General features: G+C 44.1%; 1 protein-coding gene across 1 annotated transcript in view; it reads right to left on the bottom strand.

The window, feature by feature from the left end:
* The window catches only part of LOC308179440 (uncharacterized protein), a 186,278-nt gene that overhangs the window by 131,053 nt on the left and 36,226 nt on the right, over positions 1-18,999 (bottom strand). The window contains exons 5-6 of the mRNA XM_080559608.1: positions 10,546-10,787; positions 9,322-9,487 (exon numbers count right to left, since the gene is read on the bottom strand). The gene's annotated coding sequence lies outside the window, so the exon portion shown is untranslated. The remainder of the gene's footprint in view (positions 1-9,321; positions 9,488-10,545; positions 10,788-18,999) is intronic.

An 18,999-nucleotide genomic window follows, 5' to 3' on the forward strand; every position in this document is an offset into this window, starting at 1 on the left:
TTGATTTTTACGAGAGCTTCTGTGTTTAAAAATAGAATATATGGCTACTGTGTAATACAGATGAGGCAAACAGGAGGAGAAAGAAGCTAAGAAAACACCCTGAAATCTCTGTTGTGAACCAGATGCTTCTACCTCAGAGCTTGACATGATCCACACGGTCTGATGTCCAAGGGGCAGTATGTCATGCTTTAGTGTTACATTTTTCTCCCCTGTGGCAGCGAGTTGCATTACAATCTGTAAAGTAGGAAACCCACATATGCCATTATAAATAGCCATGGAATGCCCTGCAGTGACTGCAGTGGAGCTGGAACTGCACTCTGAGCCCCTCAAGGAAACTTCTGCTGTGGCTTAACTCCAGGGACATCGCTTATCCTATCAGTCGAATATCTATTAGACAGGTAGATGTGGGCCCTCACACAAGATGTGACAAGGTGTACAGCAGCGTCAGTGAATCCATGTTTGCTGTAATGAGGCTTTAGGGGCCTTCAGTCCCTGAAAACAGCAGTCATCGCTGTGCCATCTAATTTCCCAAAGTCTTTCTTCTACAGAAAATCATCCTTCTTGTTCAAGGGAAGAAGCAGTAGCTGCGGCCCAGCTCAGATCATCCTGAAAATAAACATAACACAGCTTCTTCCCTGGCCGACGTGGCGATTCCTCATGTGCTCCCTCACTGGAAGTTCCCATAACAGCCCAAGACGTACTTACAGCATCTATCTGGCTCCCTGCAAGATGGGTTAGAGAGAAGCCACCAACGCAGGCCACAGCCACCAACTACAGGGCACTGCTGAACTCCCCAGATGCTGCCTCCCCTTGGAGCTGAGCAGATTCACACCCTCTAACATCCAGCTATGCCTGAAACTTCCTCCAGGTGCACATGGAAATATGACTTGTCCCATTATGTGCCAGGAGTAAAACAGGAGACTCAACAATTCCCAGCTCATGCTCTGTCCATAAACCCTTTCAAAAGTAACGCCACAGCCTGAGGAACCCAGCACGTTCCATCAACGGGGAAGGTCCAATAACACATGCATCCTGTGGGAGGTCCTCTCGTTTCCCTTTTCCTCAATTTCTCCATTTCAACTTCTAACACATACTGCAGTCACCAGAACGGAACAAAGCTCAATTCTTTCTCTCTGCTGTTTGTGTCAGCGAGCATCTTGCCCTGCAAAATCAGCACAGAAACTCCTCCCAAGTCTTTCCTGGTTTTGTGGGTGACAATGGCTATTCAAAAATGGGAAAAGCAAGAACTGGAAAACATTCCCATCATCAAAAAATGTTCTCGTCACAAAACTGGACCTGAGCATGACCACAGTTTTTTTTTCCCACAAGTCCACTTGGCTCTTACTCTGAGCTTGCATTATTTGCTGCCAAAACCTGTGTGGTTTGATGCTCTGCCTTAGTCAAGGATTCACAGAACTTACTCACATGCCAGACTTGTTATGAAACCTCAGGCTGTCGGCTTCAGACAGCCCAGCTTTCATCGGGCTTCTGCTTTACCTGCCATGGAAGAAACGTGCTGTGCAGAGCCTACCTTCCTTCTCAAAGGACAACGCAGGACCAGGCTGTCCCAGGAAAGCAGTATGCCCTAGAAAGCAGGAATTCTTCCAAAATGGCATAACATACACGTGGGTTCTGCTGTGCCTAGCCCAGTACTTGAGTGACACAGACAGAGGGGGACTGGGCCATGCTGCGTCTCGTCTCTGGTCTCCTGAAGCAAGAGAACAGAATGGACCCCTCCTGTCACCCAGGACTGAACCAATCGCTCTCCGCTGCATGAACACACAAGCTGAGATGACTCCTTGCCCTTCTCCCCAGGAACAGCCAGACACTGCCTACGTCGGGCAGATTTGCACTCTCCTGCATTTAACGTCTTAAACCCCCTCACGTGTTCGTGTTCAGGACCGGAGCTGCGGCCAGCCCCCAGACAGGAGCCTATCGACACCCGTACCTGGGCAGTCACCCCAGAGCGGCACAACGCTCGTGCCTCCGCGCGGTATTCAAGTGCCGCAGCCAGCTAATTCTTTACAGCTTGCACTTTTTAGCCCTCGTTATGGCAGACAGTTGGGCGCCCCTGTACAGTTAAAGATCACAAGCCTTGATAACCTGGCTCTTTGATTTATGACAGCCCAGACCTCAGTGATCACCTAATGAGGGGAACCTGGAGTGTCAACCTGTTTATTAAATACCCAGAACCAGCTGTAGACCCAGCCAAGGAAGTAAGTTAATCATATTTCTCATTTATTTTGTGTATCCCTCTCACTCCCTGGCTCTCCCCTTTCTCTCCTCCGTTCTGCCTGGCTCCCTCTTTTCATCTCAGAAGGGGAGGGATTTCGGACAGGTCATTTACGGAGACTGTCAGGGGGCCGAAATGTTTGCGATTTCCTACTGATTTCTTAGGTGTTTAGAAGTTAATAATATTCAGCACCTCATGATTCTTTCCTAGATGTCAAACAAAGACATGAAAGGCAAGGAACCCAAGAGGAAAGGAGGGGGAAGGAGGGAAAGGGATGGAGCAGCAGGGGCAGTAGGAGAGCAACTTTCTTCTCCCGCGATGCAGTTTTAAAGAAAGCTGCATCCAAGAAAATCTGGCATTAGTCCTAACACACACACACACACACACACAAATAATAATCACGTAAGCATTGTGAAAACATCCCTCTGTTGCCTTTAATGAATAAAGAATTTCTTTGCTCATCCTCAGCAAGGCCCTGGGCAATAAAATCTGAGGTTCCAAAAGGCAAGGATTCAACCTGTAAAACTACTTCAGATTTACGAGTTTTCCCTTCTGTCCCTATTTAGGGCTTTTAGTTGCCTAATCCATTCAAGTTTTTATTTTATACTTTAATCCCTCTGAAGAAAGTTATGAAAGACAGGACTTGTTAAAAATCACTGAATCTATCCACCTGATAGGATACAAACATCCAGGGAGAAAAGTTACCAGATTTTATTGCAGTATCAGAAATCACATAAGTAATCTGGACAACTTAGATATAGAATTAATGCAGAGAAAATGCAGGTATGTTTATATTAACATTCTGTTAACTTTATAATCATTAAAAATTTAATAAAGCTCTGCTGTCACTTGTCCAAATATTTTCGCTTGCCTTTGACCACAACAGTTCACTTTTTGAACCAGAAGAGTTCGGATCAAATAAATGTACGTCTTCTCACTGAGCACAGGCTCTGGTGTCTCACAAGATGAAGCTGCCCCCAGCAACTGTGAATCTGCCTCTGATTCAAGCCTGTCTGCCTCGTCTGTACAAATGAACCTCAAAAACCAAGGGAATAAATGTCCTCATTTGTAAACACCTCAGTGAAACATAAAAGCAGAGAAACCGCTCAGATACCTGATCTGATCCCACACGGGACTATGAGTCAAAGCAAATCCTCTGCACTAAACTCAGAAAGGCTGAGCCAGCTGCTACAGAGCACCAGAAAGTCCAATATGTCGTGTTTTTAAGCCACAGTTTCCCATGTTTTACTTCATCCAAGCCAGCTGCATGTTATTTGAATTGCAATCAGAACTTTTCTGAAAAGCTGAAGAACATTTCTGCCTACTGTCCTTGAGGTCACTGGGGCTGCACACCACAGAGGGCAGGTCCACAACCAACAGGAGTAGTTAAAGCCTCTGGGTTAGCTGTCAGGGAAAAAGGCACTACTGGCCTCCCTTAGCATTGGGGAGCACAACAGAAAAGATGCCTACAAGATGAGCCCATGCTTTTGAGTTGCAAATGTCAGAAATGTGCCTTTACTTCTGCTCCAGCAACAGACAGATATGCTTCCTAGGGCTGGGCTGGTCACAAGGGAGGTTGCTGCTATTCATACCTCTCTGCTTCTACCAGAAACTTGGAGGGCAGTAGCTGGCTTTTCAGGAAATGAGAAATGGGCCTGAATATTCCCTTCTTGGTGATTATAATTTTGATCCTTCTAAGGCACTAATAAGTGCCTCCCAGTGCCTTTGAGCAAAAAGCTTTCCCATACTTTTTCACAGCTGTGTCTGTGAAAGACAGGCCTTCCACAGGTGAAGTAGAAGAGGGAAGACAAAAAACCATTAAGATTCCTTGTTGTTCACAGCTACAGAAGAAACAAACCTCCTCACATGCCAGTCCTGCAAATCTCCCCAGGTGAGACGCCAGGACCTCCAGCAGTCTAGCTTATCAGAAATTGGTGTCTCGTCATTTCAGGCTCAATATTAACAGAATTAGCCCAAGACATCAAGCGGTTCTGTTTGCAGAGGCTCCACCTTGATACAGAGCATGGGATGATTTTCAAGTGTTTCAGACACCTGATCTCAGCTGAACAACTCTCCCATTTCAGCCCTCACATTTCAGTGTTGCACCCTCTCCTCAACCTGCGGCAGCACTTAACGGTCACAGGCAGCACTCACCTCAGTACGCACCTACCTCTATTTCCTTCTGCACCTTCCCAGCCCTGCCATCACACTGCGAACTAGCTTTTGCAACTCAAAAGTGAGGGCCCAGTGGCCCTTTTCTTCTTACCAAGACTGACAGGTTTACCAACCAATCTCACTGCCTGCTCTCACAGATGAGTGCTTCAAGCTGCCAAATTACTGCACCCTCTGTACCAAGAGCTTCCCTAAAGCTTCCCCACATCTCACTTCCATACTCAGGCCAGAAGGGCAGCCCAGAGTAGGCTTCCTCTGGTGCTTTGTCCAGCTTACTTGGAAATGATGGGGAAGCATTTCCAGTTGCTGCAGAACAGCCTGATTTCTAGCTTCAGAAACCTTAACGCTTTGCTTGGTTTCCTTTTATCTGCCTCTTTATCTGTTTAAATTTAGCCTGGTTCCTATATGCTGTTTCTCAAGTCCAAGCCAATATCTGTTACCCAGCACCCAAGGGGGATCTTTCTCTGCCACTTTCCTTCTTCCTTCAGCTTTGCTCATCCTCTCTCAGGAGCTGAGGCTCCCTTGACCCAAAACAGCTATCCTGCTGGCAGCTGCTGCTACCGGAGGAAGATGTCTTCAAGGCATGCTATCAAGGAGTGCTGCAGAAAATAGGAGCAAGTCCTAAAGGCTGCCTGTGTCTATGCAATATATTTATTTAATTGATACGCTCTCAGCTTTCCTTAATAGAAATAGTCAGAAGCATCAAGCAAAATTGCCTCTTGCTATTTATAGGGTCCCCCAGAGCAGGCAGGTAGCAGATGGGGATGGGAGGAAATTGCTAACTGCCCTTATTGTGTGGAAATGAGCCTGCAAGCACTTGCAAAAGGAATATTTCAAGGCTCAACTGAGAAGTAATAATATGGGCATTGCAGCAAGCAGCTAAAGTGGGAAACGGGAGCAAAACAGGTCTGTGTTGAGAAAGGACTTGAAAGGAAGAGAATGTACCAAGTGGCTACTTGCATCAAGAGGCAGGCCTTGGGGGTGGCTCTCTAGCCGGGGATATTGGAGAGGGGAGGGAACAAAAGAGTTGTTTTCCTTCCCTCTGAAGCCCCTGCAGCCAACGTGACTGGCACTTGTCATTCAGGGCCTGTCTGCTGTGCTCTCTTTCACTCAGACGCCCTCGCTGGCATTGAAAAGAGCAGGATGTGTAAGGAAGCCACTCCAGGCAGCTGCCTCGGCTGCTCTCCTCAGCCCTCAAGGCTAGCGGGAGCGAGCAGGCACCACAGAGCTGTCACCGGCCCACTGTCAGCCGGACACTCACAGCTCTGATGGGGCTGTCAGATCAGGGTGGCTCCCCCGGGTCAGCAGGGACGTGCCTCCCCCTCCTCCCTGCCATGCTCCCGACCCGTGATGTTTCTGACCGTGGTGCCGCTGCAGGGGAGCAGAAGGAGCCTCGTGGCACTCAGCCCACGCTCTTCCCCCTCTCGCAGAGCCACCTGAGGGGAGAAGACCAGTCTAAATCTTTCCTGCATCTATTTCAGTTTGAAGCAAACCCCTGTCACTACTTCACTGCAGGATGGACTCTTCTGTGCAACATGCTACCCAGATCACTGTCCCCTTCGGTTTTAACCCCTCAGCAGATCCATCAGGAGAAAGAATTTTCCACACTAAATGAGGATTTATTTCCACAGCTCTCCAGCGTTCAGATCTAAGATAGCCAGGCCATGGGGCAAGACAAAGAGATCAATCTTTACAACTGAGCATGAAGGAAGCCTGTTAAAATTTTTTTTCTTTTCCCTTTCCATCATACAGAGCAGCAAATCTATTCTTCTGTTAACATCCTTTCAGAATAAGAGTATTATCTCATGAGAAAGCCTTCAGGGCCAGCTGTGTCCGTGGCCATAGCAGTAGGAAAAAGAACTGCAGTGGTTTGGATGCTTGGTAAAGCAGACTTGCAGTGGTGAACTGGAGCTTCCCTTGCCACAAACCTAGGCATGAAGACTGTTCGTAAAAAACATCCCTGCAGTGGTAGAGACCTGAAGGTTCTCTCTCACACAGCTTTAAGAGCAAGAACATTCTCCCTTGTCCTCAAAGCCTCCAGTTACATAGACAGATGAAGAATATCCTTGAAATAATTGCTGTAGCTACTCTGGGACAGAAGTCCATTTGGGCTCCGATCTTTCCCGTTCCTGTTTTTCTCCCACTCCACCGACTTGTGTTTCCTTTACTCTTCCTCTTGCTCCAAACACATTGCTAGTTTTGCCTTTTCACGTTTCCCTACACTGAACACTTTTTTCTCACCTCTCTTCTCCAAGGGGAGTGCAGGAATACCATTTTCATCCTTCAGCTCTGGTTTTGTTATTGCATAACAAAAGCAAACCATAAGCCGAGCACGCTGGGTTCCAAGCAAGTCAGTAGTTTCAATGCAACAACCCCCTTTTTGATGTTTACTCATAATTTTGTCAGGCAGCATTTCCAGAAATACCCCAGCAGTGACACCTTCAGCGAGACCGAGCTGAGCTCCAAGGTAGGGTGGGCTCCTAAAGACCAGCTCCACAGAGCTCTATCGGCAGCCACAGAATGACGTCTTGGACCAACCTTATCTCTACGAGTCACTTTGAAGTCAAAAGGAGACAGGTCTCACTCATTTGGTGCTTTTGTAGAGATCAGCAGGCATTTCAGATATCTAGACAGCTCTGTAAATTTGGCCTCGAGGCTCAGACCTCCAAAAAGGTGTTTAAAGCTTCCAGCCTCCACTGCCTTCAGTAGAAGATAGGCACCTTAATACTTTTGCAAATCCAGTGCTCATGCCTAAATCACCTCGAAAACGGTACACGGTGAAAGTCAATACCACACAACAGCACACAGGGCAGAGGTCCCTAAGCTGCTAAATCCACCACACAGTAGAGCAGAGTGCTGCCTGGGTGCTGGGCAGCCCAGGAGCAGCCCGGCTACATTAGCAGCATGCCGCATTCCCGCTGGTAAGCCCACCTGGTGAAGACATGCCCCGAGGCTCCTCTATCACTTAGGTGCTTTTAAAATGTTGCCTTTCCACTAAATCCAGCTCCCAAATCAGTCTACTGACAATTCTGCCCCCTTGGCTTCAATTCTCCCCTCAAACGTTTATGTCACTGGAATTTGCTCACACAAACATTTCAGTTGTTTTCCTGCTGTAAATACAGACATCCATACATAAATCAAGGTGTTTGCTCATGCAACACTCCCCCAAACAACTTGTGTATAAAAACATAATTCCTTGGGAGACTCCTGACAAACAAAAATTCAATGCAACCTTGCTAGGCGGCTAATAAATTTGGCTCATTTCTGTCTTTCTCCCTCAGTCAGGAAGGAACCCAGCTATTTTTAAATCTGGATTCATGTACGTAGCCAAATATAATGTTCTTTCTTCTGTGAAAGAGAACAGGAAAAGATTTTAAATGTCCTAACATTTCCTAGGCCGGCTTATCTCTCTGTCACTCTCCCCCAGAGAGACCCACTGTCTGCTTTGTCTGTTTAGACTGATTTTTTTTTTTTATTTATTTATTTTTATTTTTTAGGCTGAAGCTGTCTTTTACTATGTATTTGTACAAGGCCTGGTACAACAAGACCAGCCCACTCAGGGCACTGCTGTTGTAGGAATAACAAGCCTATGCTGGGGGTGTATATGGCAACGAGATCCCTGTTTCCCAAAAGGATTAGCATGCAGGTCTACGCCAAGAAAGTATGCTAAAATTTAAAAAAAAAAAAAAAAAGAAAAAAAAAGCCCCAAGAAATAGAGATGAAGCTTTCTCAGATATGGGAAGCTTACACGCACCCACATCTCACTTCCTGGGACCCCAGCATGGCAGCCTTCTTTCCTTTGGTGGAATTGTTCCCATGTGAAGTATAAACAAGTACTTTTGTACTTTTCTGGACTGCAGCCCACACTGTCTGGCAGAGTGATAACTACCAAAGCTGATGAGCGGGGTGCGAATGCCTAGACATTAAGGCAGCCAGACGCAGGCCTTTCAAAACCCATCATTATTAAAGAGAGGTGTGGGTGGGAGGAGAATTCAGATCAGAAGGACACACCCAAGGTTACCACATTGTGTTCTAATTTTAACACTTATTATGACCCAGCAGCAGTACCTCTCGGGCTCTAGCTCATAATACCTACAAATCCAGGAAGCCATTATGATTCTTTAGGGTCAAAGGTTGCTTGCATTGTAATTCACTTCCTCCTTTGGAGATTTAATTTTGGAAATATTTCTAATTGCCATTGTACATGACATCGTCTTTCAGATAACCAAGGAATTTTTCTATTTGTCTACTATGACTCAACCAACTGAAGAAAAAAAAATATCCCCCTACTTTCTTTGGAACAATTCTTTGATAGTGACACAGCCTTTGCAGAGGCTGTTCAACAGTCTCAGTGCTCAGCTCCAAAAATAGAAGGGTGGTGCCTGTCATACCTCGGGTGTAAAGACTAAATACACTGACATGCTGTCAGTCTTGAAGCTCATTGTAAACAGCCTCCCCAGTCATCACAATCTCTGGTCCAATTAATGACTGTTCCACAGTCACAGAGAGAAATATTTTCAGTGGCCTTGAGCAACGCTATGGCTACCTGGATCTTTACTGCTTCACCTTCTGGTCCTTAATTACTGTACCTGCCAGCTCTGTCTAGGTACTTCTTCCCCCCAAAATCCCCTGATTTTGCTTTGACCCTGCTTCCTCCCCATCTTAATTTTCCTAACTTGTTCTTTGAACTCTTACTTGCTCTATTTTCTTGGCTCTCAACATTAGCCTGACCACAATACCCACTTCCATCTATATTCAGAACACCAAGGACCTTTCAGAAATGCCTGCTCGGGAGGACTTTTAAGAATTCCTAAGTGGATGATGCCACAGAAGTAGAAAATAGAATAGCGACAGAATAGAGACAGAATGTGTCATCGAAAAGAAAAGCATCTGAAACTTAACAGAATGTGGCTAACCTTACTGTGGCTGTTCCATTTCTCATTTTCCCCTGATTTCTTCCACCGGTAGCTTTATAGTTTTTTTTACTGGTCATTATTTTTTAGTGGCATCAAGAAGCTTGAGCGGACCGTATAGTATGCACCATGCAAATACCCAGAGGGTTACGGTTTGTGTCCCAGGAAGCTGGAAGACAACAAAGACAAGATATGAAGAGGGAACAAGAATGAAAGTGACTCAGCCAAGCCCTTTAGTATGGCAACAGCTGATTCACAAACAGAACCAGCTCTTCTAGCATAGGTGGCTAGTACAGGGGGCCGCAGTTAGTACAATCTCTGAAGTTTTCATGATATGGAGTTTAACAGCACTGCCAAATCACATTTGTTTCCAAACATACAAGAACAAACAATATATTTGAATCTCTCTATGACTCAGTCTCCCTAACACATTCAAGAAACGCATCTTTTTCATTCATTATATTTTTACCTTTATTTAGAGGACAAAATCACTGTGGAAAAGAAACTTTGTTTTCATTAGGTTTAAGACCGGCACCTAGCGCAGTGGAGTCTGAATTTTTCAATGGGGACAGTAGGTGCTATTATAACGCTGTAAATAAATAGATTGAAAGACAAGTCAGGATATAATAGACTCGAGCAAATGTGGAGAAAAAATGCATTCGGTACAATTCAAAGAGATTTACATCCTTCTGCAACTGTAAGTTTTTTGTTCCACCCCCAGTCAAGTATTAATGTTTTGCTCACAGAATGTGCTTTACGCCCTGCAAGCTTTCAAGTGCTAAGGCCTAAATCCTTTCAGACCCTCCCCCCAGAAATAAAAATCACCCTCTAGGATTAACAGCTTCCAGCATGCTAACCCCCAACAGTCCACCCAGTTGTGCTGCTGGCGTGGAGGACTGTAAAGGAATGGAAACACTTTCAGCCCTGTTGACACCATGAACCGAAGAGTGGGGGCAGGGTGGGCTGTGGAGGAAGTGTTAGAAGTCAGACCCTGCTGGAGAAAGTGTGAACAAGCCAATTAAATCCTGACACTTCTGGACAAAGAGGTCTCTTAGGAAGAAAGAGATTAGCACCTCCTATTCATCAACAAACAGCAGCCAGCCTGGGCCGACTGCAGGCACCGAGGCTGCCGAGGCTTTACGGGGGCTGTAGAACTGCCTAATGTATCTCAAGCAGCAAGGCAAAGGAATGCCTGCCCTGCTGTCAGCGTGGTGTGACTGCACTCACCGCCCCTCCAGCAGAAGGACAGCTGGCACTGCAATCCACCGGAGTTTGCCTTTTTGCAGCTCGAGCGTGTGGAAAGAGAAACAGGCGAGAGAGGCTAGTTTTTGAAATTGCTGCCACGCTGCTGTTCCGGCTCAGTCAAGTCGTTCTCTACTTTACCACCAAGCTTGTATTAATTATGCCGATTACTTTTGCCAATAGCGCAGCTGACTTCATCCACTTATTGCAACATCTTTTCTTCAAGCCTACGATCAAAAGAACAAGCAAAATTAGAGACAGCCACAAGGACTTCGTGTATTTGAATGAATTTGGACCTGGATGTGCGTCCTGATCCCTTATGAATCTAGTGACAATCACAAAATTTGAAGCTTGGTCAAAAATCACCATGTCACGTGCAGTAAGACTGTGCTGGACCGAGAACTGCAGAAAGGCCCTGCAAACCCGCCTGTTGGGCTTTTAAAGGCCCAGTTTAAAAACAAAATCATGACAGTAATTGCAGTGGGGTGCAGTATTCCTACAGGATGAAAAACATGCAAACCAAACCACGTACAATTTCTCAGTTAGGACACTGTAAATGAGGCAACAGAAGTACTGGAAATGGCTGAGCTTCTTGGACACACTTCATTTCCGCTTGGATTGTCATTCCAAGAGTACAATTCCCAACATTATTCACTTGACAGCAAACTGTTGTTCACCACTGCAGCTCCACTGTCTTTTATAAACTGCCACGCTTTACATGTGTTTTCATAATGGCAGTCACAAATTTAGCCTGAAGTTTGACAAGGGTCAGTAAAGCCTATGTCCGGGCCCTAAGATGAATGATTCCATGTTTACCTAACTAAGGCAAGTTGCCAGAACACAAGGAGGTGATGTGGTTATTGGAACAGAAAATGCATACTTTTTTATTAGTGAATAGGGTGCTAACAACCTATCTTTAAAAACATGGTCGCTTTTGAGACTTCCCACTCCTCTCTTCTTTGCCTTTTAGTTTCACACTTGCCCTGGCCTACTTAATGCCACCAATACAGGCAGGACTTTAAAGAACCATTTCCTTACATTCACCTAGTTACCACTGAGCACATACACATCCATAAACAGTCATTGCCCAAGTAGGATTGTGTAAAAATCAGCATCCAAAATTCACACATAGGTCAGCTGAGGTACTTTAAATAAAATGAACTCTCAATTTAGCTCGGTGACAAAATCTGTGAAAAATTATCTTCATGTGCCCTGGATCAGACGCTATATAGATCTGGTTGCGGCTGTTCAGTCTCTGACTTAGGTCCCAAGTGAACTTTCTACAACCTGAGTTAAAAGGGCATGTGCCATTTCACTGTTTCCTTGAACCTCTCCACACCTCATTCCCTTGCTCTTGAAATAATGCCAGAGAAAGCACAAGGATAGAGGGTTGGGTTATTAATTTGAGTAGTCAGGAGGAAGCAAGAAGCCCAAGCTACCAGCTACTAATGAGAGCTGATCAAATGCTTGACATTTTCTGTGGCTGTTCAACCCATGAATTCATTTTGCCTGTGTTCACGTTCCTTTGGGGTTCACTTTCCATGAGCAGTCCAGCCAGCCAGGTTCTTGGCAAGAAAAATCTCAGAAGAAGCCAAGTTCTAAAGAGACGTTTAGAGAAAACTTGTGGAAAAGGAATTTTCAGATTGTCATACTCAAATTTCATCCAAGCAATCAGGTCCTAAGTTCTATTGTATGTTTTCATCTATTAAGGGCGCAGAAAGATGCCACATGATCAAACTATCCACCAAAAATTAGACAAAATTAGTTCTCTTCTGAACTTGGAGTATTCACACCCAGATGCTTACAATTTTCCAACAAGTTATTAAGAATATTATGTTTTGGAAGACCAGAAGCTATTTACAAAGATGAACAATTTTTAGAAAATCTCGCCACTAACCTGAGCCACGCCCCCTCACCAAAATCCTTCAACTTCCTTACCGTGACTGCAGTGTTAACCAACCAGAATGGCACATCATTGAGGACTAATCCAGGCCTTAAATGCTGAGACAGTCTTCCTTAGTATTTTTAAGCTATCTATGCCATCTCACAGTTCTGCCTGTGTGGCAATGAAGGACGGAAGATCTTTCCCTTAAAACTGTGGGAGACTTTCTGAAGCGGTTCTCCTTATACAGCATGAAGAATTGTGACTACATGCTGGGAGCACAGCTAGAACAGAGAAGCCTACCTCACAGTATGGCTGCTCCTACTTGGCCAACCGGAGAGAAGTACCCTAACTGTAGAGAACTTCAGTGACCTTGGGCAGTAAAGCAGATAGGTTTCCCATGTCCAACCTGAGCAGTTCTTTCAATACCTGTTTCTAAGTTCTTTGAACTTAGAAATTGTCCTTCTGTTAAGTTGAATTAGGTGAATTGAACACATTGAATTAGGTGACCACAAAGACATGGAAGAAAGTGTCCTTCAATATATACACGACGACTCCTGTAAAGTAACTTTTTGTCTTTCAGTTGAACCAATGGCCTCCTGTATCAGAGATCATTAAGGAAAAATGAGTTAGTTTGGTCTGTTCGGTATTTTGATTTAAAACCTTCGAAGTCTTTCTCCTTAGGGTCACGTGATCACCGGGTCTCACTGCGTTTGGTTCCTTTCCCTTCTCCTCCCGCATTTAATCACAACATTACTAATGAAAACAAAAAAGAAACTCTAGCTGTGCCTTGCATGATTTAGGGACCAAGTAAACAGTACTTAACAGTTCTAATTGAAGGTCAGTAAATCCCCAAGAGATTAAATGAATCCTGCAGTGAGATGTGTAAATCTCACTGCCTTTTACGGCGTCCCAGCCAAGACCCTGTGTTCGGTTGTGCAAGACTTAATAAACATGGTATGCACTTAATCAAAACCATTTTGCCACCAAAGGGGCAGCGGGTGTAAATCACAATTACTCTTGGCACTAAACCGCTGGCACAAAGAGGCCCACCGATGCCAAATATCATCAGGGGCTGACTTCTAGCCCTTAGTTAGCTGTCTGGCACTGCTTGCAGGCCTAAACGCCCATTTTGCTGCTCGGCAGGGGGAAATCCAGATGGGGAAAATAAAACACTAAAAAGGATAGCGAATGTATAAGGGTTTTGCTTCTCTCCATCTCACACTCTGTTTGCCCTCTGCCAGCTCTCACCCCAATTTAGTAACTATTAATAAGCTAAAGCATGGAGCTCTGGCAACAGCCTAACTCTTTGCAGCTAAACTTTGTAGATTTAATAATCCCATCCACGTTCATGTTCCAAATTGTATTTCTAGGTTTAATAGCTAGTGCACGGAGAATACTCTAGAAAATGTCATTGTAATCTTCAGATCTTTTTTAGCCAGTCTGGAATCCAGAGGGGGCAAAGGAAGCGTGACCCACCTGTGGCTCACGGTGGTCACCTCTGACCTTTTACCTGTGCCAAGATCAGCTACTGAAGTAGAATTATGATACAGAGACACTTGATTCCTCAAGAGCACGACAACATACAGAAATAGGTGACGACAAAGGACAGAGAATCTGACATTCGGCTTCAGTGCTGAAGTAGGTCAAAAGAGCTACAGAATAGAAAATCATGTTTACCTGGGTTACTGTAAAAGAGAAAGTCGCAGTGATGCCAAGAAGACAAGAAACCCCCAAACAAAGCTGCAGAGGTATGCAGCAGCTGTCAGAGATGGGAAATCCTTAGTATTCAAGCAACAAAACTGGAAAGATAAATGAGATCTAATAATGCTATCAAGCGGAAAAAAATTTGGGGTTCATAACAAACATAACTGCTGTCTCAAAAGCTCGTATCTCTTGGCACTTTAGTGTCCCAGTGGGCTGATCAGGACCCCTATATCTGTTCTGGTAACTTAGCAAGATTTTTGTCATGGCACAGCAGACGACAGACACGTCACCAAGCTTTCCAAATCTTAAGTGTTAATTCTGAGCTAGCCATTGTGAAACAGGGGTCTTAGATGCATCTTAGTTGCTCTTGAAAGCAATTCAATTCTCTCTGTTAATTCTAAAGGAGCATAAGGCAAATTTTGAGGTAGACTAAAAGTGAGATACGTAAGTCGGAACAAAATCCCACATGGTCTATTTCTTCCTGTATGCTGGTACTATGATCAGGAAGGGGGTTCGTGGCTATTGAGTACAGCCTCAAGACCAGAAGTTCTCAAACTCAAGATTACAAGATAAGGGTTGTTATAGAATTGGGGTCAAACAGCCAAAACAAACCCAAAAGGTTACGCCAGAACTTTTGTCACATGCACTTCTGAACTGGGGCTTACTACCTAAAATACTCGAGTGCTACTGTTCTGCACAAAACCACAGCAAGGTACACTTGGGACTGTTTTGTAATGCAAGGTAGGCTAGCACAGGCAACATCATGAATCAGTAGAAAGAAATTAATGCCATAAATTTGCTGGATTATGTGGCTATGCTGCACCGTGACCCTAGGGGAGAATGACAGGTATCATCTGTTACTGCTTTATGCAAATCCTTTGCCCGTCTAATAGCATCCTTTGTGCTGAACACAAAGAAATCTTTTATCTGTTCCTCTTCTTAAACATAAAGTCCTTTACATACAGTGTTGGGCCTAACCAGGATATGTCTTGGTTTAAGGAACTGAGGGCATTTATGCCTTCCAGACATGCAGGGATAGCTCTGCAAGACATTCTCCTCCTCTCGGGTCCTGCTCGTGTACTTAACAATTCTGCAAAGTTTTCCCACTGACAGCAGCTGTAGAACAGCAGCCCATTTACATTTTCATTTCACTGGAATTGAGGAAAAAAGGCATCCTCCAGCACCATAGTTGGTGGACTGGGACAATATGCTCTTCTTCCTGCCAGCCAGCAGCAAATATCTAAAAGTGCACAAGTTGCCCTTACCTTCCTGCTTTCATTGTTTTCCTTGCCACCTGTCTTTCCTGCCACCTGTCTATTACTTTTTCCTTCGTTCATCTCTCATGTAGTCACATGCTCATTTCTTTAGTGCTTTCATGCCTCCCCTCTCTTCACCACTCCCCTTTCTAAGCTTTACCATTTCCCCTTCTAAGACATTCTCACTTTTTTTTTCCCATCTTTCTCCTGACTCGTCCCATGCTGTTCTTATTTCCCACTCTCGCATTTTAGTTTCCCTTTCCTCCCCCTCTCTACCTTTTGCTTTGTCTCCTTCTCTTTCCCCTTCTCCATTATCTTACTTTTCCCTTATACCTTTTTTCTCTCTTCTCCTCCCCCAGTATGCCTGGAGCTTGAGCAGAAAGTCGGCTAGAGCCTTAATTGCTGCTCCCCTGCCTGACGTCAATTGGAGATGACATCTCCTGAACACAGAGCTGCAGTCGTCTTTTTGCATATTCCCTCTGTCTGAGTGCATCAGGAGAGATGTCACAACCAGAAAGCTAGAAGCCATCGAAGAAGCAGGGAGCCACAGAGATCATTGTGAAGCTAGCATGAAACATTGAAGAGGTTGGTAAGTCTTGTTTCCACAACAGGTTCTTCCAGTGCTTTCTGCACTGTTGGTCTCAGGCTCAGAGCATTTACAGGAACTGACATTTCAAACTTTGCACAGCAATGTTACACCAGGGCTTTTAAACAAAACAAATGTTTGTGTTCAACTCCATTATGGCTCTGTGGCTCCCTGTGGGAGGGTGACTTTCCAGTAATTGAGCAAAGATGGCATTTCATAGCATAGGGGGAACTGAGTCGTTACAGCATTTTAGACCTAGTCTTTGGTTGTGAAAATTAGATGCTCACAACATATGGAAAAGGAACTGTATTGGCAGCTCTGTCAATGCACTCGATTCCAAGACCTGACACAGGTGCTTCCATGCATGTCTTCCTGAGAAGATGCAGACCGCTCGCACCTCAGCCCTCATGGCTTTCCCCAAATCACTTCACTAACAGAGTTATTACAGCACACCTTCCCTTGCTGCTACTTCTGTAGTCTCTCATAATTTGCTACTAAGCTTCTTAAATCCACTTTAACCCTACAAATACACGTTTTCCCAGATTGGCAGTGAAGATCCATGAACTATATAAACACTTTTGTTTTGTTGATTTTGTTCACATCGTTATACCAAAGAGAACTTCCAGCAGTGGCTGGAAGTCTTCCCACTGAAACCCCCTGTAGCTCATGTGAAGCAGTGCTTTAGTTTGAGCCTCAGAAATATTAGGCCTAGCACTCTAAACTGTACAGGTGACTAGAAAGAGTACGGAAATCCGGATGTCTGAGTCCTGAGCAGACGCATTTCCTGATCACCATTTGTCCACAAGCGCAATCAGGCACATCAGCTGCTGTCATATCGGTACCCTAATGTAGCAATTCAAAGTCCTTGCAAAGAACACCATTTCTCACCAAACGAGCAAGCATTTAGTAGCTGTTACAGATTCTATATTCAGTTTCATGGCTTTGTCTTAATTTAAAACTTCTTGATATATATTCGATTTCTTCTGCTGCTATGAGACCACTAGATACCATCTGCCAAATGTGTGGCTTGAAAAGTTGTCTGTCTTCCATCTTATCTCCGTTACAAAACTCAAGTTCAACAACTTAAAGGCCTGTTCTGTCCACAAAAACATAAGCTCAGCCTCTTTCAATTTTTTTTAATATGCGCCACCTCCAAACATGCACACAAACAAATAATGTGCACTCTCATATGCCTCAGCAACTGCATGTGGTTCACATTACATCAGAGTCAAGAGCGGAGTTTAGAGCAAGAAGTTTGTTTTATTTGGTGCCTCTGAGAGATTTATTTTAAGATTTTACCTGAAATGGACAGTAATTGTCACTTTAAAAAAATAATAATAAAAAATGGATAATTTCACTTTTTATTAAAACCAAGTGTCAAAATGTCCATGTTTCAGTTAACTACCAGGCTGCAAGCTTTTCTTTCATGATTTTTATTGTGTTCATATATTTTAATCCTTTCACTTTTCTATGTTTTCTATTTTATTAAACAGAGGCAATATGGTTAAGAAATGGACCACGCTGTGCAGGCATAACAGCACTAAACACATGCAGATCAGAAAGGGCTTCATAGAGCCCGGTAAGTATCCTTAGCACCATAATACATATGAAAACACTGAGACACCAGAAAGGGAAATCAATGTGCTGTATGACCACAGGCGAGTTAAGAACTCATGTTTCCTGGCTCACAAGTCAGTATTAGTTCTCATCATATCGACACTGAAAATTGCTTCATTGCACAGAGATTTGGAATGAAGCTGGTGTTTTGAACTGTATAAGTTTTTAGTGTTTGCCTGCCACTACAATTCACAAGTATGGCTTTATAATAAAAATTAGCCAAATGAAGTTAAAAAAAATTTTTTTGAAGTACCTGAAGTATACCTACCTCATCTAGATACTAACTAGCTATTCCATAACTATTCTCCTCCACCTTCACTCTGTTCTGACCAGTGTCAGTTAGATTTTATTAGTATTAATAAAAATCAGCAGCAAATGCATACAGTTCTGTGCTATTAACAGGCTTAGACCCAGTAAGTTATCAATATAAAAAGAAGGAAAAAGGAAATAACTATGATATCAGCTACCTGAAACCCAGGCATCTCAGCAAAGCAGGAAGGAAAAAGAAAAACGTCTGAGAGCTACAGCAAATCACCATCTCCAACAGAAGCCATTAAAGAAAGGTATTTACCACACGTAGGCTCCACATAGCTCCATGAAGCCATCCAAGTTTTAATGTGACTCCTTCTACAGAGAGGTGGGGCCCAAATCTCCTACTGGGGTTGAGATGGTGGGTGTCGTTTAGCAGCTCAAATTGCTGGCTGAGAATTCTGTGAGTGAACCAGAACTGAAGTTATCTGAACTCTCCATGTTCGCTTCATGCTAACCTTTTGTGGGAAATCATGCCTAACAGTCCAAGGCAGAACTATTTTCTTCACTGCCTCTTATAGGAGAACTTCTGCTCTGGAGCACAGGTCCTCAGACACCACTGACCTGAATCACATACTCACACTGCGTTACTGCAAAGCCAAAGAAAAATGTTCTAACTGCAACCTGATGGTACATAGCCCTAGGTCTGTATTCAATAAAGAACTGGACACAGTTATTGTAAAGACCCAAGCTCAAAAGATGCATACAGCCTTCAAGGTTTACTAAATCCTCTGCTAACCTCACTGAACTCAGAGTTCAGGAGCAACTTGTGCAATTTAAAAACTGTGTTATGTGAGTAAGAAATTCAGTCCTGCCTTCCCCATTTTAAGCTGTCATACGGGACATCGGCTTTCTGATTCCAGGAAAAGTGTCTATTGACACACTGTCAGATAGACAGAGAAGGATCTCAATAGCTTGCTTAAGCTAGTGGAATAAAAGCAGACAAGAAAACCAGAAGAAAGAAATCCTGAATAAGTTACTACCATTTCTTGCAAAGACCCCCAGGTTGGCCTAGGAAAAGTAGCTTCAGGTTTTAGAGATAAGGCAGTCAGGTACAAAGTAAAATGCAACAAATAAACAAC

Source organism: Anser brachyrhynchus (assembly GCF_964034855.1).
Source record: "Anser brachyrhynchus genome assembly, chromosome: 17".
Lineage (NCBI taxonomy): Eukaryota > Metazoa > Chordata > Aves > Anseriformes > Anatidae > Anser > Anser brachyrhynchus.